Source organism: Chiloscyllium plagiosum, unplaced genomic scaffold, assembly GCF_037043375.1.
Source record: "Chiloscyllium plagiosum isolate Xiang-an unplaced genomic scaffold, Cpla_swu_hap1 HiC_scaffold_37, whole genome shotgun sequence".
In the NCBI taxonomy this organism is placed as follows: Eukaryota; Metazoa; Chordata; class Chondrichthyes; order Orectolobiformes; family Hemiscylliidae; genus Chiloscyllium; species Chiloscyllium plagiosum.
The window spans coordinates 11,338,609-11,362,774 of NW_028270175.1; the positions used below are offsets into that span (position 1 = coordinate 11,338,609).

The following is a 24,166-nucleotide window of genomic DNA, read 5'->3' on the forward strand; positions in this document are numbered from 1 at the left end:
GTGCCCTTTGTATGAGATTAAATTGCCAATTTAGAAGTGGAATAGCTGCTTCCAGTCTGCACACGCATTGATACCACACTGTTATATTCCTTGGTGAAATTTTAGGCATTCAGCATGGATTTGAAAAACTTACTTTTATGCCTATTGTTATGTAAATTAGAGGCCCAACACTCTTTGAGAATTTCCTTTAGAAATTTTTCTTCCAGGAGCAGGGCAGGTGGATGCAAACTACAGATATTGAGGGCGTGTTTTATTTTAAAGAAATAATTTCTGTTTCACAAGACTGTTCCTGTTGCTTTATGGGTTTGTGATCCACTTCAGCAGGGTGTGGAAATTCCAATCACGCCTCCTCAGGCCAATGTCTTTGCTTGGCAGACCTGCCTGCAGATGCATAACCGCATTGCTATGCTGTCAAAGCCAAGGATTAATCTGTATATGTTCACTGGCCTTTTGCTTTGGCCACACACCCACCAAGCAAATTGAGTTTGCTCTCAAGATGGCTTCAGAATAACTTCTATTCCCTTCTGGTTTTGATTGTACCTTTCATGCCAAGACATTTAACAGGCCTCCTTCTGTGCTGCAACCATTCTGTGATTCTATAATTGCCATTGCTGTGTCTACTCTTCTACTGGAAGACAGCTGCTAAATTAAGATGTCCTCACACAAACTTGGATACTGCTATACATTTGCAGGCACATATTGCATCATTCATGCACTTACTGAGGTGAAAATTCTTGCCAATTTTGAAGAAATTAGACTGCTCAGAGTGCATATGTTGGATATACCAAACTCGCTACATTCCTCTATTGTCTACTTGGCCAAGACGTTGAAATTATTACACAACGGAATTACAACTTTTGGTATCGTGGTGCTGTGTGTATTTTTGAATATGGTTACAACAATTAAACAACACCAAAACCGATCGTTCAGAGCAAGGATGTGAGCCTGCATTTATACTCCATTCAACCGAAACCCTGGCACTACAACCTTGCTTTCCTCAACTAAATCTGTTATCCTCTGTTCCTTTCCCCTTGTTGGTTACCAAACCTCCTCTTTAAATGCATCTAATCTATTCATTTCAATTATTTATGGATTGTTTGCCAACTAGCCTGAGCCATAAGGATCCTTGCTGTCTGCACTGTCTATTAGAAATATGAGCATCAGCTGCATGCCTGCACATAGGCAAAATGACGATGGAATTCAAAACTATCGGACCAAAGCTGATACATGACACCATTGTATGGTCACTTCCCTGATAGTATTAGTACAGTATTGTTCCATATTTATGCTGTGGCAAACCGTTTTTAGGATAACAACGGTAACAGAGTGCAATAAAGTGACAAGCACTTTCATTTTGATTTATTAAAATAAATAGAAACTTTAGTACTATCCAGCTAAAAGTATAATTAAATAAAAAGAATTAATTTGGGTATAATTTGAGAGGTAGGATGCATCTTTCGTAAATAATTAACTTCAATCTCATTTTTGAGCATGTCATTGTTAGGACAAGAGATTGAAATGATACATACTTAATGACTCAGTATGTTGAATCCCCAATGTATTTTGCAGTTCAATGACAAAATGCAAGTTCAGCATTCAATACACTGGATACTTCAATTGTGTTGCCATGAAAGCACCTTTAGTAGCAGACAAATGCCATTCACAAAGTGGGATAGAAAAGTAATGAGATTTATTAAGATTGTCAGAAACTTTAATTTGAAATTGACTTCATTACATATTGGAGTTTTTTGCTGTTCCCTTATTTGTTGACAAGTGGCCATGGGAGAATTTTTTTTCTAAAATGCTAATTAAATATTTTCACCCCTGTAATGGAACAAATTATATTGAATGCTGACAGAATACAGTATTCAAGCCTACACAGTACAGTGCTATTTTTCACTCTGAATAAGAACATTTTTAGGAATGGAAATACTTTGTGGTGACTACAGTTTTTCGATTAGAATTCAGCTGCAACTCTTCTGATAAAAGAAGAAACTGATAAAGTAACGACTGTGCAGTATGAAATTGTCATTGTGTTGGAACAAAGACACTGTTCTAGTGGGACTTCATGTTAAAATGATGATATGATTTTGGAATGTATACCAGGCTGCTATTAACTCTTTTGTTCAAAGACTCAGGCCAGATGAAATTGAGTATGCTTTATATTGATAGTGTAGCTACTTGATTTCTCTGGCTGCAAAGAGAAATATGAATCATTATAAAATTGTCTGAACTAATACTCTATTTTGCCTGTTTGGATGGGGAGAGATAATGAAGCAACTGGCAGCTGTGTCCTTTAGAAGGAACTACTCTTCATTAAACTTTTCTCAGTAAGGAAGTAGAATGCAAGTCTGTTCTCAGCCTCCACAGTCCAGTTTCAGCCCAGTATTAGCTGTGTAGATATAGGATGTGTGATAGTTGTCAACAGGTACTATTCATAGCTCTACATAGGACAAATTATGTTAACACTAAAATTTACAGACAAGTACATAATCTGAAGTTATTCATGAATTAAATGAAACTTTAATTTGGAACTAAAATGATGTTTTTGTTATGGCTTGTCAAATCTAGAATTAAGAATCTACTGATAACCATAAAATCATTGTTGATTTGTCAGAAACACCCACATGGCTCACTAATATCTTGCAGGGAAGGAAATCTGCCATCCTAATCCTGATTTACAGGTGACTCCAAACCCACCGCAATCTGACTCTCAACTGCCCTCTAAAATGGTCTAGCAAGCCACTCAGTTGCATCAATCACTACGAAGTCTCATCAAAGAAATGAAACTGGATGGACCACCTAGCATTAATCTAGGCACCAGAAAAGATACTGGTAGAAACAGTCCTGTCTACTCTGCAAAATACTCCTTACAAATATCTGGGGGCAAATGTAACTATCTTTATGCAAACAGCATAACTAGCAAGTGATAGACAGAGGTAAGTGATTCCACAGCAAACCAATCCGATCTAACCTCTGCAGTCCTGCCACGTTCGGTCATGAGTGATGGTGAACAATTAAATAACTTACTGGAGGAGGAGGCTCCACAAATTATCCACATCTTGAAAGAGCCCAACATATCAGGACAAAAGTTAAATCTGAAGCATTCTCCGCAATCTTCAGCCAGAAGTCTGAATGGATGACCCAACTTGGCCTCCTCCATTAGTCCCCAGAGTCTCTCATGCCAGTCTTCAACCAATTTGATTCAGTCCACATGATATCAAGAAACAATTCGAGGCTTTGGCTACTGTAAAGGCAATGGGCCCTGATAACATAGTCCTGAAGACTTGTGCTCCAGAACTTGACAATCCTCTAGCCGAGCTCTTCCAGTACTGTTGCAACGTCCACCCAACAAAGCAGAAAATTGCCTGGTTATGCCCTATGCACACAAGCAGGACAAATCCAATTCTGGAGAAAGTGAGGACTGCAGATGCTGGAGATCAGAGTCAAAAAGTATGGTGCTGGAAAAGCACAGCAAGTCAGGCAGCATCCAAGGAGCAGGGGAATTGAAGTTTCGGGCATATACCCTTCATTGGGAGTACGGTGGCGGGAAGGGGGCTGAGAGATCAATAGGGGGGTGGGGCTAGGGGAATGTTTTCTTGGGAAGGTGATGGGTAATTACACATTGGGGGGGGTGATAATGGAGTGGAGGGTGGAGCAGATAGTTAGGAAGGAAGATGGACAGATGGGACAGTTCAAGTGGACAGTGCTGAGTTGGAGAGTTGGATCTGGGATGAGGTGGGGGGGAGGAGAGATGAGGAAACTGGTAAAATCGACATTAATACATGTGGTTGGAGGGTCCCAAGGTGGAAGATGAGCATTCTTCCTCCAGGTGCTGGGTGGCCAGAATGTGGCAGTGCAGGAGGCCCAGGACTTGCATGTCCTTGGCGGAGTGGGAAGGGGAGTTGAAGTGATTGGCCACAGGGCAGTGAGATTGTTTGGTGTGTGTCCCAGAGATGTTCTGAAACATTCTGCGAGTTGGTATCCTGTCTCCCCAATGTGGTGGAGATCACATCAAGAGCAACAGCCACAAATCCAACCCAGCCAGTTACTGCCCCATCAGTCAACTCTGAATCATCAGTGAAGTGATGGAAGGTGTCAGCAACAGTGCTATCAAGCAGCAGCTGCTCAGCATTAATCTGCTCAAAGATGCCCAATTTGGGTTCGACTCAGGCCACTCTGCTCCAGACTTCATTAACTTGGTTAACACATGGACAAAAGAGCTGAATTCTATGGTGAGGTGAAGTGACAGCCCTTGCAATCAAGACTGCATTTGATTGTGTGGCATCAAGAAGTTGTAGCAAAACTGAAGTCTATAGATTTTAGGGGCAAACTCTCTGCTGGTTGGAGTCATACGTGGGTGATGGTTGTGTTTGTTGGAGGTGAGTCTTCTTAGCATCAGGATATCTCTGCAGGAGTTCCACAGGATAATGTCCTAGGCCCAACCATCTTCAGCTGCTTCATCAATGGCCTTTGCTCCATTATAAGGTCGGGAATAGTATAGATAGAATTAATGGTATTTGTCTTTTCTCTGGGAGGAGGGATTTCAAGACGAGGGGCAATTTCTTTACACGGCGGTTTGCGTATGGAATGAACTTCCTGAGGAAGTGGTGGATATAGGTACAATTACAACATTTAAAAGACATTTGGATAAATACATGAATAGGAAAGGTTTGGAGGGATATGGGCCAGGAGCAAGTAGGTGGGACTAGTTTAGTTTGGGATTATGTTTGGCATGGACTGGTTAAATCAAAGGGTCTGTTTCCATTGCTATACAACTCTATGATAATTACACCATTCATGACTCTGCCAGTACTGAAGCAGACCATGTTCAAATGCAATAAGATCTGGACAATATTCAGATTTTGTTTGACAAGGGGCAAGTAACAGTTACACGACACAATGCTCGGCAATGACCATCTCCAATAAAAGATGATCTAACCACCACCCCTTGACATTCAATGGTGTTAACATCTGAATTTCCCCATTTCCCCATTTAACATCTTGGGGGTTACCATTGACTTACAACTCAACTGGATTCACCACATATACAGTGGTGACAAGAATAGGTCAGAGGCGAGGAATACTGCGGCAAGTAACTCCCCTCTTGAAGCCCCAAAGCTTGTCCACCATCAACGAGGCACAAGTCAGGAGTGTGATGCCTGAATGGGTGCAGCTACAACAACATACAAGAAACTTGACATCCAGCAGCCTGTTTGATTTGCACCATGTCCTTGAACAGCCACTCCCTCCACCATTGTTGCTCAGTAGCAGCAGTGTGTGCTATCTACAAGATACACTGCAGACTTTCACCCAAGATTCTCTGATAGCACCTTCCAAACCCATGATCATTTCCATTTCGAAGGACAAGGGAAGCAGCTACATGGGAACAAGTGCAAATTCCACTCCAAGCCATTGAGCATCCTGACTTGGAAAATGTCACCATTCCTTTAGTGTCACTGGGTCAAAATCCTGGAGTTCCCTCCCTCAAGAGATTATGGGTCAACGTACAGTACATGGACTGCAGTGGTTCAAGAAGACCGATCACCACCACCTTCTGAAAGACAACTAAGGACTAGCAATAAATGCTGGCTAGCCAGTGACGCCCACAACTCAAGTGAACTTTCTCAAAAAAAATGTTGATAGTTGAACTGTCTAAAATCTCCTCCTATTTTAAGTGGGTTTTTTTTCACAAAATTCTTTATGGTTGAAGATTTGGAATTTTACTTCCAAAATTTCTCCAATCTAATTTGCAATCTCCTTGGATTTCTTCGGTTTGAACTTTGTTCAATCGATACCCATGTATAAGAGCCATAATTAAATCGGTTTTAAATTATAAATTGGATGAATAAACAACTAATTTTCAGATACATTTTTAGTTTCAGCATGTCAGTAATTGGGAACAAACTTGTCTTGGAGTTTTTCAGCCGATATTTAAACATACTTTATACATCAAATACCAATCAAAGTCAGGTATGAGTGAACACCTGTTTCTTGTCTTCCTTCTCTTATTCCCTTTTGTGTACTTCTGGTCTTCCCAGCCACCCAAGATTTAACTGGATCTACTCTTCAGAGTTTTGTCCTGTCACATACTGTACTGAGACCTTTCAAGGTCTTTTACTTTGTACTGTATCCCTTTTGGCAATAATGATTTATGAGGAACATTAAACAGGCATACTATATCACATCTCTGGGGCAAGTGGGATGTAAAACCAGACCTTTTTTCTAGAGGCCCCTACTACTGCATCATAAGTAGCTGTTTGTAATACGTGTTACTGAGACTGAATGACGATTATGAACAACTAAGTTATCTACTTCCGAATCAGACTGCTGAACTGTGGGTTGTCGCTAAGGGAACTTTTATTTGAATTCCACAAATTAAATACCTTGTTTCAACAAGTTGATTAGGCAAGGTTAAATGAAAATCTCCTACCTCTTCGCCAGGTTTAAGTAATAACATATCTGAACAGGTCGAGTAGAAAATGTCTAAATGAAAATTTTAGCTCTGTTCCAGACTATAGTTGTTTGCTTTTAATACCTACTCAGTTGCTTTCCCATAATTATGCTTCATCTGAGCATGTTTTTTTTCCCCATGCTAGATACAATCATCACCTAACAATAATCATTTCACTAGCTTTAATTTTACAGAAACAAAGCTGAGTAATTTCCAGTTTTTAAAAATGTGTACCACACTAACCTCTTCCTTTTACCATGTTCAGTTGATCTAGAAGTCTTTTTGTCCTCAGGCTTTTGTTTTTATTTTTTACCATCTTTATTGTTTGTGATTAACTGTTACATTGCATCTGGTAATACTCTGAGGGGCCTTGTGATAGTTCTATGACTGACTTAAATATTTGCATTGATGTTGCAACTTTAAAGTGCATGTGTTAAAAATAGAGAGAAGCACAGAAGAGACAGTAGGTGGGAGAGAGACTTGGGAACACTAGGTGACCGTATATAGTGCCTATACTGGGAAGAGGTGCTGATATCCAATATTCCTGGGATGTGGAAATATTAAAAGGAGATCTTATGGGGAAACAATCCAAGGATGTCAAAGCTTTGGGGAGAAATATAAAGGAGTCAGAACTGGGAGCGTAGGGTCTGCAGAAATTTGGGATTAATGCTAGAAGTGGAGTGGATCCCAAAGTGTGCATGTATTGTTGGTGAAACCGTAGGAATTAGCACTATTGGCAAATCTAGTATCTAGGATAACTGCAGAACAGTTAAGGGATTCCTGGTCTTGCAACGCTATGTAAGAATTTCAAGGAACTGGGACCTGTGAGCGGGATCTTGCCAGCATGCAGCAAGACCTGGACAACTTTCAGGCTTGGGAAGGTAAGTGACAAATAACTGGACCAACTATAAAAACAGCATGGTTGCCGAGCTGGTTAGAGACTGGGAATTGTGGTTCTTTCTGACTCCCAAAGCCTGTCTACCATTGACAAAGAATTGTGCTGGAATACTCCTTGCCTGGATGTGTGGACCTTCAACTGTACTGAGACACTTGAGACACTTGACACCATCCAGGTCAAGGGTAGCTTAATCAGCATCCAATACCCCAGAGCATAGTGACAAAAGTGGCTACTATCTACCAGATGCACTGCAGGAACTTAGCAAGACCCCTTTTGATAGCCCTTTTTAAACCTGCAACCTCTATTACCTATGTGGACAAGAGTGCAGACACGCTTGGAATTGTGTCATCATTTCTCCAGTTACAAGACAAATCTTGGAATGCCCCCACTGGGTTTATCTGCAACACCTGGATCTCAGTGGCTCAAGAAGGCAGCTCTCCACATTCCGAAGGGAAAATAGGGAATAGGCAGCAAAGCTGACCTTGCCAATATATCACACATTCAATGAATTTGTAAAGAAAACAGTTTAGGAAAGTCTGAAGATCTAGAGAAAGAAAGATCTGCAAACAATAGGGAAGACCTTGGACTTGTGGGCATTAAATTCTGCCTGGCCATTGTTGCCCAGATCCCCTGAAGTTTTTATTAAAGTCCCCAGGGACAGGGAGCACTCAAAAGAAAATCTTGAAATCTAGGAAGAAAGACTGAGGCCTAACTCTTGCTGCTATTTTATACTCCCAACATATCTGATTTGAAAGCGGCATTTATGCAGCCTTTGCATTTCTAACAATGTAAGTTTGCTGGCCTTGCAGTCTGGGATCATCATTGTTACAGGTGGAGGATCTACTGACCTCCGTTGCAGAATGATGCTCTTAGAATTGTTGGCATATATATTGCAGCCTTATTTTCAATTTTTTTTTGTAATTTCTTTCTATGTAGTTTGATAGTATTTGATATTAACAGTGTAAGCTTGTTATTGTGCAATTAAGTCATCTTACCTGGGTCGATTTGGGGGTGTTGGGAGGAACAAGTAATTGAAGCAATGTAAATTTAACTGGAAAGCTACCATTAGAAGTGTGAACTTAAAATTGACAAGAAACGTGGGAAGATATTATTTATTAACATCTTTTAGATGGATATCTGAGTGTGAAGCAGAACAATGTTTGATTTCACACCATAACATACATTTTTTTCCTACATTCTGAAATTACTTTATTTGTACTCCTCTTGGAAAGCCAAAAAGAAAGTGTATAACTATAGTTGTTAATTATCTCAAGATAGAATTTGTCATGGTAAACGAGCATGCTCAGAAATTGGACTGTTTGCTAGTACCTCAAATTATTATTTAGTATTAATGTAGCAAACTATCCACTGTGCACAACATAAAGGGATATCATGCTGGCAATAAATTCCACTAAATCTGGTCAATTCCTACCCACCCTTTCCAGTAAGAACAAAGTGAGATGCTTTTAAAACAGAAATTTGACTTACAACCTCATTCTCTTGCTGCCATTTTAATTGCTCATTGTATTTCAATGCAGAGAACCTACCAGAATTAAATGGTTGCTCCCAGCAAGTAGATCTGATTCCTATGATTTAATTAGTACCCTAAAGAAGATTCATTCAGCTTTTAATGCCTATCCTTAATTACCCTTGAAAGTGGTAGTGAGCTACCTTTTTGTTTTAACTGTTACATTCCACATTGTAGGCATGCCGTAGCGCTATTAGGAAGTGTGTTCTTAGACTTTGACTCTCTGACCAGTGAAGGAACAGCGGTGTAGTTCCATGTCAAGATGTGTAACTTGGAAGATCAAATTGCAAGTGGTGGTTTCAAAGATTCAGTTCGCTCTAAGAGCTGGCTCTGAGGAAGCTGGATCAGTGTCAAGTACTTTGCACGTGTAAATAAAGCATGACCTGGTGACAGGATACCGGCCTCTGTAGAGTTATTACAGCCACACCAGGAATTAGTCTGAAGATCCTACACCTTCATTCCTACATTAGAAAGTATATCTCCCCTTGGGTAAGAGGACTCAAACCTTTCAGGTGCAATCTCACTCAAGTTTTACAGAATTTAAGCAAGGCTTACTCATATACTTGAATCCTCTTGCAATAAGGGCCAGCACAACATTTGCATACCTACTTGCTTTCTGCATTTGCTTGAAAAGAACCATGTGAACAAAAGTGTCAAATGTAATAAAGACAACTGGTGGAATGATGAATACAACAACCATCTGAATGTATCTCTTACAGAAATATCAATTAATACTACAAGGAAGCTCAATGAGATATTTTTGTATATACTTTAGTAATGTTACGGAAGGCTATTATTACTTGGGTTGAGACCCTATGGATGTTTGTGCATGGTAAAATGCAGGTGGTGGTAAAAGTCACCATAGTCATTGGGCTGCTCTCTCATTAGAGAGAAAGAGATTGAGAGATTTCTGGCAGTCACCACACCACCGACAAAGGACGAGCTTGAGAAGATGGGACTTTCGTGGGAACCTCAGCCAGTGTAGGAATTCAACCTGCACTGTTAGCATCATTTTGTTCATTAACTAGCCATCCAGCCAACTGACTCTGACAGGTGCTGGCACGTGTGAGGGACTGCCTGTAGATTATTATAATGTAAGCTGCTGCTTTTTTAAAAAATTACTTAATGAGATATGAGCATCACTGGCCAGGTCAATGTTTATTACTCATCCCTAATTGCTGAGAGGGCTGTTAAGTGTCAGCCACATTGCTGTGGATCTGGAGTCACATGTAGGCCAGACCACACAAGGCTGGCAGTTTCCTTACATAAAGGATATGAGTGAACCTGATGGAACCATTTAGCTGAGCTGACTTTCTGGCAACATAGAATCATAGAGATACTGCATGGAAACAGACTCTTCGGTCCAACTCATTCATGCTGACTAGATTTCTTAAATTAATCTACTCCCATTTGCCAGAATGTGGTCCACATCCCTCTAAACCTTTCCTATTTATATACCCATCCAGATGCCCTTTTAAATGTTGTATTTGTGCCAATCTCTACCACTTTCTCTGGCAGCTCATTCTGTATGTGCACCACCTTCTGTGTGGAAAACGTTGCCCCTCAGGTTCCTTTTAAATCCTTTCCCTCTCACCTTAAACTCCTGCCCTCTTGTTTTGGACTCCCCTACCCCGGGGGAAAAAGACCTTAGCTATTCACCCTATTCTTGCCTTCATGATTTTATAAACCTCTATAAGGTCACCCCTCCAGATCCAATGCTCCAGGGAAAACTGCACCAGCCTATTTAGCATCTCCCTATAGCTCAAACCCTCCAACCCTGGCAAAATCCTTTTAAATCTTTTCTGAACCTTTTCGAGCTTCATAACATCCTTCCTATAGTGGAGAGACCAGAATTGCATGCAGTAATCCAAAAGTGGCCTAACCAATGTGTTCTGAATAGCCATAACATGATGTCTCAACTCCTGTACTCAACACACTGACCAATAAAGCCAAGTAAACCAAATGTCACCTTCACCATCCTGTCCACCTGCTATTCCACTTTCAAGGAACTGTGAACCTGCACTCCAAGTACTTTTTTTTTGTTTGATAACACTCCCCAGGACCTTCCATTTAAGCATGTACATCAGGTCCTAATTTGCCTATCCAAAATGCAACACCTCACATTTATCTAAATTAAACTCCATGTGCCACTTCTCGGCCCATTGGCCAATCTGTTTAAGGTCCCATGGTATTCTGAGGTAACCTTCTTCGGTATCCACTACACCTCCAATTTTGATGTCATCTGCAAACTTACTGACTGTATCTCCTGTGTTCACATCCAAATCATTTACACAAATGACAAAAAGCAGTGGATGCAGCACCGATCCTTGTGGCACACCACTGGTCACAGGCTTCCCATCTGAAAAACAACCCTCCACCACCATCCTTTGTCTTCTACCTTTGAGTCCGTTCTGTGTCCAAATGGCTAGTTCAGTGTGATCTAACCTTGCTAACCAGGCTACCAAGGGGAACCTTGTGGAATGTCCATATAGATAATGTCCACTGCTCTGCCCTCATCAATTCTCTTCATTTCTTCTTTAAAAAAACTCAATCATGTTAGTGAGATATGATTTCACACACAAAAACCATGTTGACTATCCCCAATCAGTCCTTGTCTTTCCAAGTGCATGAAATTCATCACTCAGAATCTCCTCCAACAACTTGCCCACCACTGATATCATGCTCACCAATTTGTAGTTCCCTGGATTTTCCTTGCCACCTTCCTTAAATAATAGCACCATATTAGCCGCCTCCAGTCTTCCAGCACCTCCTGCTTGGCTATCAATGATCCAAATATCTCAGCAAGGGGCCCACCAATCACTTCCCTAGCTTCCCACAATGTTGTAGGATACATCTGATCAGGTCCCAGGGATTTAACCACCTTGATGCATTTTAAGACCTCCAGCACCACCATCTCTGTAATATGGACACTTTCCAAGATATCACTATTTCTCCAAGTTCTCCAGCTACCATATCCTTCTCCACAGTAAGTACCAATACGAAATACGCATTTCATATCTCAACATGGTAGATACTAGTTGAGGAGGTTGCAAGGGAGTAAACATGTTTCCATTTTGAGGTAATAACTTGTGCTGCTCCTGTTCTGTCACACCGTGGAGCTGAAGATCATTCTTTTCACTAGTCAGCATTACCAGGAAATGTGCACAAAGTTGTCAGGTGACATGCATAAATGGGTCATCTATCTGGTTTAACGATTGTTCGTGACTTTGCTATGGCATTTTGAAGATTTGGCATCATCTTCTGCATTTATTCCTGTGTCCTGCAGTTTCTACTCAATTCATTAGCTTCATCTGTCACCTACTGCAAAGCAAGCTTCAACTTTTTATTCAGCAAAGTCCCTTATATTATCATATATAGAGGCTGCCTTTAATTACCCTTCCTTTTTTTGTGCTTTGGTTTCTTATATTCCTTGCCACTGCTTTGTCATCCTGAATATTTCCTGCCACGCAGTTCCCTAATTTGCCAACCAAATGTTTAATGTTCTCCATATTCTACCAATTAAAATAGCAAATTTAAAGTCCAACCTGCCACAAAGGTTTGTCATCACATGTCTGAATAGTTTGAATAAAAATATCTACTGACACAGACAGAGCTCCTAATAGGCTGTCTAAAATTAACATAAGTCAGTTGGTCTGAGTTGAATGCTCTCAATGTCTGGAAAAACATCAAGCTAATAAAATAAAAATCTAGAAATAAAGGTTATGCCCTGCAACTTAAGGCATTCAATTAGGTTCCACATGGGTGACTGGTTAGCAAGGTTAGATCTCATGGAATACAGGCAGAAATAGCATTTGGATACAGAACTGGCACGATGGTAGAAGACAGAGGGTGGCAGTGGAGGATTGCTTTTCAGACTGGAGGCCTGTGACCAATGGTGTGCCACAAGGATTGGTGCTGCGTCCACTACTTTTCATCATTTATATGATTTGGACGTAAACTTAAGAGGTTTGGTTAGTAAGTTTGCAGATGAGACCAAGATTGGAGGTGTAGTGGACAGCGAAGAAGGTTACCTCGGATTACAATGCAACCTTGATCAGATGGGCTATTGGGCTGAGAAGTAGCAGATAGAGTTTAATTTAGATAAATGTGAGGTGCTGTATTTTGGAAAAGCAAATCTTAGCAGGACTTACACACTTAATGGTAAGGTCTTGGGAGTGTTGCTGAACAAAGAGACCTTGGAGTGCAGGTTCATAGTTCCTTGAAAGTAGAGCTGCAGATAGGTCAGATTTTGAAGAAAGAATTTGGTATGCTTTTCTTTATTGATCAGAGCATTGAGGATAGGAGTTGGGAGATCATGTTGTGCCTGTAGGGGACATTGGTTAGGCCACTTTTGCAATATTGTATGCAATTCTGGTCTCCTTCCTATTGGAAGGATGTTGTGAAACTTGGAAGGGTTCAGAAAAGATTTACAAGGACGTTGCCAGGGTTGGAGGATTTGAGCTATAGGGAGAGGCTGAATAGGCTGGGGCTGTTTTCCCTGGAGCATCAGAGGCTGAAGGGTGACCTTATAGAGGTTTATAAAAGCATGTGGGGCATGGATGGGTTAAATAGACAAAGTCTTTTTCCTGGGGTGGGAGAGTCCAGAACTAGAGGGCATAGGTTTAGGGTGAGGGTGAAAGATATAAATGGGACCTAGGAGACAACTGTTTCACAGTGAGTGTATGGAATGAGCTGCCATGAAAGTGGTGGAGGCTGGTACAATTACAGCATTTTAAAAGGCATCTGAATGGGTACATGAATAGGAAAGGTTTAGAGGGATATGGGCCAAGTGCTGGCAAGTGGGACGAGATTTGGTTAGGGTATCTGGTCGGCATAGATGAATCGGACCGAAGGGTCTGTTTCTGTGCTGTACATCTCTGACTCCATAACTTCAAGAACCCTGTTTGTTTTAGGTAAACCACATTTATATTGTGTCTCTCCATGGTCAGCATTTCCTACTTTTATGTATCACACATAGCATCGAATGGATGTTCTTGGACATATGTTAAATGAAGTGCTTTATTTTAAGTAGTTAGATCTGTCGCTTTGTTAGGCAAGCATAATGGAGATACACTGCAGCAGAAAAATCTTGTATAGTTACAATGGAATACCAAACAAATAGTTGTCAGGAGCAGGTTCTCTATGCAGCAGTCTCATTTCAACATCAACCATTCCTACAACCATCTGGATGGAATTAAGTACTTCTGTGGATTAAACTATACTCCATATGTATTCTAAATAAAATATGTGAAAATGATAAATCTATAATTTGATTATGAATGCAAGAATATTTTTGCCATGCACAACAGATACTTTGAATTTGAAAGTAACTATGGCTTCTGAAAGGAAACTCTCTACAATTTTCAGTAAAATTGAAACTGATGTCTTTGAAAACCTGAGAAAACCATTTAGATTTTCCATCAGCAGTTTCATTAGTGTGAAACTTAGTACAGGATATTAATGTGTGCATATATAGTGCCTTAATTTAGATTTGATATGGAACAAATTAACTTCATTAAGCTATAGCATTATTACTAAAGATGGTAGTTGCTTAAAATGAACATCAAATACAGACAAATTTGGCTCAAGCAGTTATCCACTAACAGTAAATGAGTATCATTTTTTATCATGTCGTCATATCAAGTTTAGTGTATTATAACAAATAATATTTGCTGTAAAGTATAGTAATGTAATAGAATAGACATTAAAAGCACATATCAAATTAAATATAATCATACACCGTTTGAGGATTTGATTGCAAAGTACAGGCACAAAATGGTTGGAAATGATAGTGTTTTGAATAATTCATATTCAAAATAAAATTTAAGTTCTTATCATAGCTATTTAGGAAATCAACAGACTAGAACTCAAAATATTGATCTTGATTTTCAATATTTCATTCACTGGTTGTTGTGAATTTTCTCCAAAGACTGGTTGGCGATAGTGCTTTTATAAAAAAAGATCTTATCTAGGTTTGAAAACTGCAGGATGTGGGAGTTTAAGCAGCAGTGTGGAGAGAAGGTTACCAATTCTAATTTTAAAGATAACGCAACCACAAAGTTGTGATTAAAAGAAAACTAGATCATACGTTGTAACTTACTTGCATTTAAAATGTTTTTTTAGGGCAATTGCGGTGTTTTCTTAGGAATTTGACAAACATTAAAATATTACTTTTACTTGTAAACTGACTAAATTGTTTCCATCCTCATTTTCTGAATTGATACGTGACAACTTGAAAACAACAAAAGTGATCTCTCCCTCACCAGCACAGCTTAAGAGAAACACTGTTAACATGTCTCTCTGAGATTCCCACCTATCTTCTGCTGAGGTTATAGTGGCCATGTGGAAAAAATTGAGAGGAAAGTTATGAAAGTATACAAATGAGTTCTCGACTAGAGCGCACGTAGATCTTTGTACTTTTGTTTTTTCCACCAAAGTTGTCTTCACTAAATTTGTGAAGTTATATTATATGACAGTTCAAAGTTGTCTTATATAAAGTGAAAACAGTACTATAAGTGACACAACTAATGCGCCTCATGTAATTTTGCATTTATATTTATAATACTTGTCCCATGTCAAACATATAGCCTGAGGGCTTTTGCACAGTTTCCGACAATTCATCTATATTGCCCTTTGTTCACTGTTGCTGGGTCAAAATTCTGGAACTTCCAGCCTAACAGCACCATGGGTATACCTACAATACATGGAAATCAGCCATTCAGGGAGCTGGCTTACCACAACCATCTCAAAAGCAATAGTGAAATTTGATCAAAGATGGCCTAACCTGCATTGTCTACACCTCTTGAAAGAATATATTAAGAAAAGCACTCCATATTATGACAGCAAGAGAGCCATAGAAAATGGACTTTCTCCATTGTCCCTTTGCGGTAGCTGCCTCAAGATTTAAGAAAGTGCTGTATTTTTGTTTCACTTGTTTTGAACAAAACACTTTCTTGAATTGAATGTCTCTCCTTATCCTACACAATAAATTCAACTCTCTCTCACTGTCTGACATGGGGTTGTGTAAGAACCATGACTTTTTAATGCTGTCTTTAAATACTGTGGACTACAAGAAGAGAAATATTTATTTTAGGAAAACTAGAAGGATTTACCAGATGGCTGCATGATTTCACAGCAAGGAATTTGATACCTGGATGTAGGTTTGCTTGCTGAGCTGAAAGGTTCATTTCCAGATGTTTTGTTACCTTACTAGGTAACATCTTCAGTGGATGTTATGCAAAGCAATGCTCACTACCACATAATGAAGGAGCGACGCTCCGAAAGCTAGTGTGCTTCCAATTAAACCTGTTGGACTATAACCTGGTGTTGTGTGATTTTTTTTAAACTTTGTACACCCCAGTCCAACACCGGCATCTCCAAATCCTGAAAATTCCTTCTTTCTACTTTATATGTTTGGGTTTCTTTGGGTTGGTAATGTCATTTCCTGTGGTGATTTTCTGTGGTGAAGTCACTTCCTGTTCCTTTTCTCAGTGGGTGGTAGATGGGGTCTAACTTGATGTGTTTGTTGATAGAGTTCCAGTTGGAATGCCATGCTTCTAGGAGTTCTTGTGCGTGTCTTTGTTTGGCTTGTCCTAGGATGGATGTATTGTCCCAGTCAAAGTGTTGACCTTCCTCATCTGTATATGAGGATACTAGTGAGAGAGGGTTGTGTCTTTTTGTGGCTAGTTGGTGTTCATGTATCCTGGTGGCTAGTTTTCTGCGTGTTTGTCCAACGTAGTGTTTGTTACAGTCCTTGCACGGTATTTTGTAAATGACGTTATTTTTGTTCATTGTCTGTATAGGATCTTTCAAGTTCATTAGCTGCTATTTTAGTGTGTTGGTGGGTTTGTGGGCTATGATGCCAAGGGGTTTGAGAAGTCTGGCAGTCATTTCCGAGATGTCTTTGATGTAGGGGAGAGTGCAGACATCTCGGAAATGACTGTCAGACTACTCAGACCCCTTGGCATCATAGCCCACAAACCCACCAACACACTAAAATAGCAGCTAATAAACTTGAAATATCCTATACAGACAATGAGCAAAAATAACGTCATTTACAAAATACTGTGCAAGGACTGTATCAAAAACACTACATTGGACAAACAGGCAGAAAACTAGCCACAAAAAGACATGACCCTCCCTCACTAGTATCCTCACATACAGATGAGAAAGGACACACTTCGACTGGAACAATAAATCCATCCTAGGACAAGCCAAACAAAGACACGCACGAGAACTCTTAGAAGCATGGCATTCCAACTGGAACTCTATCAACAAACATATCGAGTTAGACCCCATCTACCACCCCCTGAGAAAAGGAACAGGAAGTGACTTCACCACAGGAAATAACATCACCAACCCAAATAAACCCAAACATATAAATCAAAAGCAGGAATTTTCAGCATTGCTTTGCATGATGTCCACTGAAGATGTTACCTAGTAAGGTAATGAAACGTCTGGAAATGAACCTTTCAACTCAGCGAGCAAACCTACATCCAAAACCTCAACCTGAGCTACAAATCTTCTCAAAAGTCGCTAATTTGATACCTGTTGTGAAGTCTGTATCTATGGATTCCTACATAGTATAGATGATCAAGGGGTTGAGCAGAAGTGTACAAGTGAAGCTGATTGGTTTTCACAGGACTGAGCAGGTTGGAACTGGAAACAAGTTACAGACAAAAACAGAAAAGGCACAGAAGCCTGTGCTGCTGTTCTCACGGGCAAAGCTGCCTGTTCTCCTGTAGTTCTAAACAAAATTAGTTTAAACTTCTGGAAAAAATAGTTTCATTGCCTATAATTGTTCTTGTGAATTAATATATTAGTTGTTTTCCAGTCTCTCTGTACTACTAACAATCCAATGGAAGCTTCCAGAGAGACAACTGATCATCAAGGGTCTGGCTAGTGAAAGATGGCTCATCTCAACATTGGGAGCAAAGACCACTGAACTGACTTTCCAGTTTCTTTTGTCTGCTTGTGCCAATATTTTTTTTTCTCCTCTTTGTTGATGTGTGTTTGACAGTTTAACAAAAGGATTAGAGTTTTTTAGTTAGTAGTGATGTATGTAAATAGTTTATACCTGTTTACTTGTAGCTATAGTCTATTTACTTATAATAACTAATTTTTGTTTAGTTCAGAAACCTGGTCCATGCTTCCCATCAACCTGTTTGGCTGAAAGCCAATTAAATTAGGGTACTGTGCATACTGTTTTTTTTAAAAATATTCCACATTTGGTATGACTCTAGGAATAGCAAGGCTCAATTTGTAGTATGTTACTCCAGAGGATCCCGGACCCATCATCTTCTGTCCACATTCAGATGGGATTGTTAGTTCTTAGCCAAGGGCTCACTCCACTTTAAAATGGTATTGATGGAAATTATTAAAATTTTGTTTAAAAACTTTAGAATAGTTTTGGAAATTTTCACTGAGGGTGGCCATGCATGTTTGGAAAACAACTTTGTGCCATTTCATACTAAAATGTGTTAATTTGTGGTGGACATGATTTATGCCATTGTCTGGTTTCTCAAACCTTCTTACAAAGAAGGTAAGGTCACTTGCAAAACACTATCTGGGAAACTGAATCTGTAATTGGGTAGAATATATTTGAAGTAGCTTTTTTTCTAAAATAAATGATGTTAATTCCAGTCACTTTTCATCAGAGAGAAGCTAGGTTTATGCTGGAATCACTTAGTAATCCAGAAAAGAACCTAACAGCTGGATCTAATTGGCACTTTTCAAAGCCAATTCTGGAGTGCAGCTCTGAATCGAAATGCTAGATGGTTAGATCTCTAGCATCATGTCGCAGTGTAGCAGAAGAGAGAGAAAGTTTTGTGGGGGTATTAAGAGGGCTGAGGACAGTGATAGAAAACTCCAGAGGTGTATCTGGAGATCAGAGAAGATTATTGGGGAGAGGTTTGGTCCCAATTGGGGTAGGCCACAAGGGGTTGCACTCGAGTTCATGAAGCACATGAATATACATTTAAGTTATTGTAGGCAGGGGAGGGCAGTTTGTGAGATTATTAGGTTGTGAGGACCTAATGCCAGAATGATTAAATTGGAAGGCTATGAGAAAATGCTTTGTCTCATTTTAGCACTCAGGAGTGCTGGAAATGTGTTTATCTTTTGCATTCAACCATCCTCATTTCCCTTCACCTGCCTAGTTTTTCAAGATCTGGGAAATCATAGCTTCCAACCCTTACTGATGGACTGCTCCCTTAGTGAGCTTTTCACCTGGCCATCTTCCCTCACTCCCCAGTCTCTCTTTTCCAATACCAAAAAAACTTAATTTTAACTTCCCATTCAACCCAAAGCCACCTGTTTTGGGGGTTAAAATTGCACCATATAACCTGCTGGCTGAAGTGTGAGGAGTGACCATTTGACTTAAGCATCAAGGATGCAACCATACCACTGCAAGGGATTACTCATTTTAGAGATGGGAATAAGCTGAGGGGGAAAAAACAATCAGAAAATAAGCGAAAAGAATGTTCATATTTATGTTAAGCTGTTTCAATCCTCATTGCTGACTGGAGAATAACCAAATTAAAAATAATTTTGAATCAAGTACTATGGTTCATTCCTGTTTTGACCAATTTGTGCAATTAATGTAACAGCATGAACAATATAATTGCATTCAAAAGTCAATATTTCTCTCTGTTCAATAGCTTTGCACATACAAATTTATGTCTGACACAAACATCTGTGTCTTTCTCTCTGTCTGTCTCTTTCTCTATCTCTGTCTTTCTTTTCTTTCTCTCTCTCTCTCTCTCTCTCTCTCTCTCTCTCTCTCTCTCTCTCTCTCTCTCTCGCTCTTGCTCTCTCTCGCTCTTGCTCTTTCTCTCCTCTTCTCTCTCCTCTTCTCTCTCCTCTTCTCTCTCCTCTTCTCTCTCCTCTTCTCTCTCCTCTTCTCTCTCCTCTTCTCTCTCTTTTTTTTCTCTTCCTTGTTGATTTAACGCTTGAATGTTGGCTGACATCACCTTGTGATGACCCATCTGAAATTGGAAAAATTACCACATGAGAAATTTAATGTAAACCCAATTTCTGCTATTATGTACAGTTTCATAGTCACTTTACTGTCTTCAAAAATCTCCTTCCATCAATATTTTTATTTACAACCAATGAAGGAATTGATGTTATCTATCCTTTTTGTTCCTACCATCTCTTGTGGCTCAACGTCATGTGTGGGTGGCGGAAATGAGTATATGATAAAGTAATTAAAAGATAATATTGCTTAATTTCTTTTACTTGGATTTTTTGAAATCGCAATAAATTTTAGAGCTAAGAGTGGCTGCTCTCATTTTAATTTGACTTTAGTTCATTGAAATGCAACATATAAATGTTTTTGGATTTAAAGATAGGTACAGCATTTTCGTTTATATTATAATGGAAAATAATAGAATTGAATGTTCTATAAATCCTCATTCTTTGCTGTCTTACTCATTATATGTTTAAGATATTATTGAAAGAAATTATTGTTCATGTTTTCTTAACATGATGAATTTACTTAATATTTTGCAAGTATGTTAATGAGCATCAGTTGATAATGCAGTTACTAAAGGCAAATGAATATTGATGGTTAAACCAATCGGTTATGAGGCATTTACCAGTCAAATATTCTGCAAATGAATTGTGTTCATAGAGCACCTTTCACTGCCTCCATTGCACCTTTATAACTAATGAAATACTTTCGAAATGTGGTTGCAAATACAATATAGGAATCAGCAGTCAGTGTGTGTCTGGTAAGCTGCTAAAATAGCTATTCAATAATGTGTGATGTTGATTGAGAAAAACAGTGGTCTGGGCATCACTAGCTCCCTACTTTTCTTTGTAATTATTCCATGGGTTCTATGATGGTAGCTGAGGCCACTTGTTGGCAGCTCATTCAAAAGACACCATTTCCAATAATTCAGCATTCAGTTACTGTTTCATTGAAGGTGTCAGCCAACTAGATTAGCGTACTCAATTCTTAGGATTGATTATGAATCCACAGCATTCTGACTTGGTCATTTCTATTATCCACTGAGTCATAGCTAATCTGGATCAACATGCTTATTGTGTCCATGTGCTGAAATTTTATAAAGGAAACTATGTAATTTGTTTGTAATACTAGCAGTTAACTGGCATCCTGAGGGTTCATGATTTGGTTTATTATTTCCACATACTGAGATACAGTGAGAAGTGTTGTTTTGCAATTCTGTAGACCGATCGTACCACACAAGCTGCATGAGGTAGCAGGACAGAGTGCAGAATACAGTGTTACAGCTGCAGGGAAAGTGCAGAGAGAGAGAGATGTTAAAATTCGGGAGTTCATTAAAAACTCTGATAACATGTGGGGACAAAGCTGTTTTTGAAGCTGTTCATACATGTATTCAAAATTTTATCTTCTGCCCAATGGAAGAGGGTGGCAGAGAGTATAACTGGGGTGGGAAGTGTCTTTGGTCATTTTCCAGAGGTAGCAGGAAGTATAATGGGAGTGAATGAATGGAAGGCATGTCTGTGTGATAGACTGGGATGTGTTCAAGAATCTCTGTAGTTTTTTTTGTGGTCTGGGGAAGAGAAGTTGCCATATCATGCTGAGATGCACCCAGAAAGGGTGCTTTCTATGGTGCATCTATAAAACTTGATAAGAATCTTTGTGGACCTGCTGAATTTCCTTTATCCTCATGAGGAAGTAGACCGTCATGACCATCATGCTCACATGGATGGACCAGGATAGATTGTTTGTGAACATCACTTCCAGGAACTTGATGCTCTCAACCACTTTCCACTCCGCTTTCTGAAGTCAATGGCCAGCTCCTTTGTTGTGCTGACGTTGATGGAGATTGTCTTGACACCATGCGGCTAAACACTCAACCTTATTCTTGTACTCTGGCTCGTCATTGTTTGAGAATGATGGTGTTATCATGAAGTGTATCTGGAGTACAGTCGGGTGCTGGGGATGCAGCCTTGCGGAACACTGGTATTGAAGAGTACTGTGGAGGAAGAGTTGTCTCCTATTCATACTAATTGCAGTCTATGGGTCAGGAAGTTGAGGATCCAATTAGAGAGGGGGGGACTGAGACGTAGGTCTCAGATTTTGGCAATGATTTTGTTTGAAATTATGGTGTTGAAGGCGGAGTTGTAGTCAATAAGTAGGACCCTGAAGTAGGTATCCTTGTTTTCCAGATGTTCTAGCGATGAATGTAGGGCCAGGGAGATGACATCTGCTGTGGACCTGTTGTACCAGTAGATGAATTGCAAAGGATCAAGGCAATCTGGTAGACTGGATTTGGTAAGCCATAATTAATCTGTTGAAGCACTTCATTATTATGAAGGTCAAAAACAGTGGTTGGGAGTCATTGATGCACTCAGCATGATTTTCATTTGGCAATGGGATGAGAGTTGTTGTCTTGAAGCAGGTGTGGATCAGACTGAAGTAAGGAAAAGTTAAAAATGTGAGTGAAAGCTTCCACCAGCTGTCAGCACAGGATCTTAGTGCACGACTGGGTACTGTGTTCGGGTCAGTTGCTTCTTGTGGGAACTTTTATTTTAGTAGAAGGAGCAAAAGTAGGCTATTAAACAATTTGAGCCTGTTCCACCATTCAGTAAGATTATTGCCTGGCCTGATTAAGGCCTTAACCCAACTTTCATACCGCTTCTTGTAACCCTTGACTCACCTTAGAATTCCATACATTTTCAACCTTCTGCAAAAAGAAAATTTTTCCTCATCTCCATCTTAAATGGTAGTACTTCTATTTCAAAACTGTGCCCCTAGTTCCAGATATCCCCCATGAAGAAAAACATTTCTTTTCAACATCGATACAATCAAGTCCCTTCAGAATGTTGTGTTTGAATAAAATCACCTCTTATTCTTTTAAACTCCTAATGAGTATAGGCCCAACCTGCTTAATCCTTCCTCATACAACAAAATTCTTCATCCTCATCATACTGAACCTCCTCTGAACTGCTTCCAGTGTAGGTATGATCAAGCAAGGATCAGTTCTTCCTAACTGAGCTCTTCCATGTATAATCCCAATAAAACCAAACATGATTATTGAGTTGGAATCCATGTGGGGTGAGTCTGAGCCAGAGGCAGTCACTGAGGAATGTGATGTGGCTATGGAAACAAGTTTTAGCAAATACCTTATCAAACACCAGGAACAACAGTGAAATTAGTGACGATGAACAGGTAAAAATATTGCAACAAAAATCCTGTCAGAGAGAGGAGCAGAACCAGTTCTGAAGAAGGATCACTCGACCTGAAAAATTGATTCTGATTTCTCTCCACAGATGCTGCCAGACCTGCTGAGCTCTGTCAGCAATTTGTTTGTGTATATAAAGATTATTGAACTTGGTAAATGAATATTAGAAATAAGTAATTTTCCAATTTAGATGGAGCAGACACAACCTGTTAATTATGGGTTTTACTTATGGTCATGTTATAAAGAGGGTAGATTATATCCTTACATTCATAATTAGAGCTGCAAATGACACAGTGGGGTAAAACTGAATTTTATTGTACATATTTTCTGAATGGAAAGTGGGGAAACAAAAGACCAATTTGGAGGGCCAATCACCTGTAACCACACAGTTGGAAACATATTCATGAATTTTGGTTGGGTTGCCATGTAATGGCATCTTAAGAGAGTACATAAAACAATCATTTGACTCTAATAAAGGAATTTAATGTCAGTATTAGGACATAATCCAGAAATGTATTTTTGAGCAGTTCAATCACTGGGGCTGCTGAGTTGAAGGTTACGTGGTCTACATCTAGTCTAATAAATTATCCTTAAAGGGACAGCTGGAGGCCACCAACAAAATATATTTTTCTTTGCTTAAATTTTCTCTGGCTGTCAGCATTATTTGTGGCACGGCAGACAGAAATTGAAGATGACCTGAAAGATTAGCTGACTAGAGACAGGATAGGCACTCATGATTAACTCAAAATATTGAAATAAGAGGCAAGGATTAATTTTGGTTTAGTCTTGGACCAGTCTCTGCTCCTGTGTAGGACATTTGGTTTGCACTTAAATGATTTTATCACCCATTCAAATCAGGAGCAATACTAGATTTGATATTCTCTATAAGGTTGTCTTTGTCACTCAGTTAAAAGTTCTATTCAAGGATACGTTTGCAGTCATGTTATGCTGTTTTCCATTTCAAATCGGGACTTCAAACAATCATATTCTCTTTTTTGATCTTATGAATGTATTGGTGAGGAGGCTGTAAAGTACAAACATTGTTTGAATGCATGCTGTTTACTTCCCGTTTCCTATCCTGTTTATAAACTGTTTGAACTACAGAATATATT

The 24,166-nt window shown here is 39.4% G+C and overlaps 1 protein-coding gene across 5 annotated transcripts in view; it reads left to right on the plus strand.

Moving 5' to 3' along the window:
* ptpn11b (protein tyrosine phosphatase non-receptor type 11b) overlaps nucleotides 1–24,166 on the plus strand; it is a 138,842-nt gene that overhangs the window by 59,221 nt on the left and 55,455 nt on the right. The gene's annotated exons all lie outside the window — the stretch shown is intronic.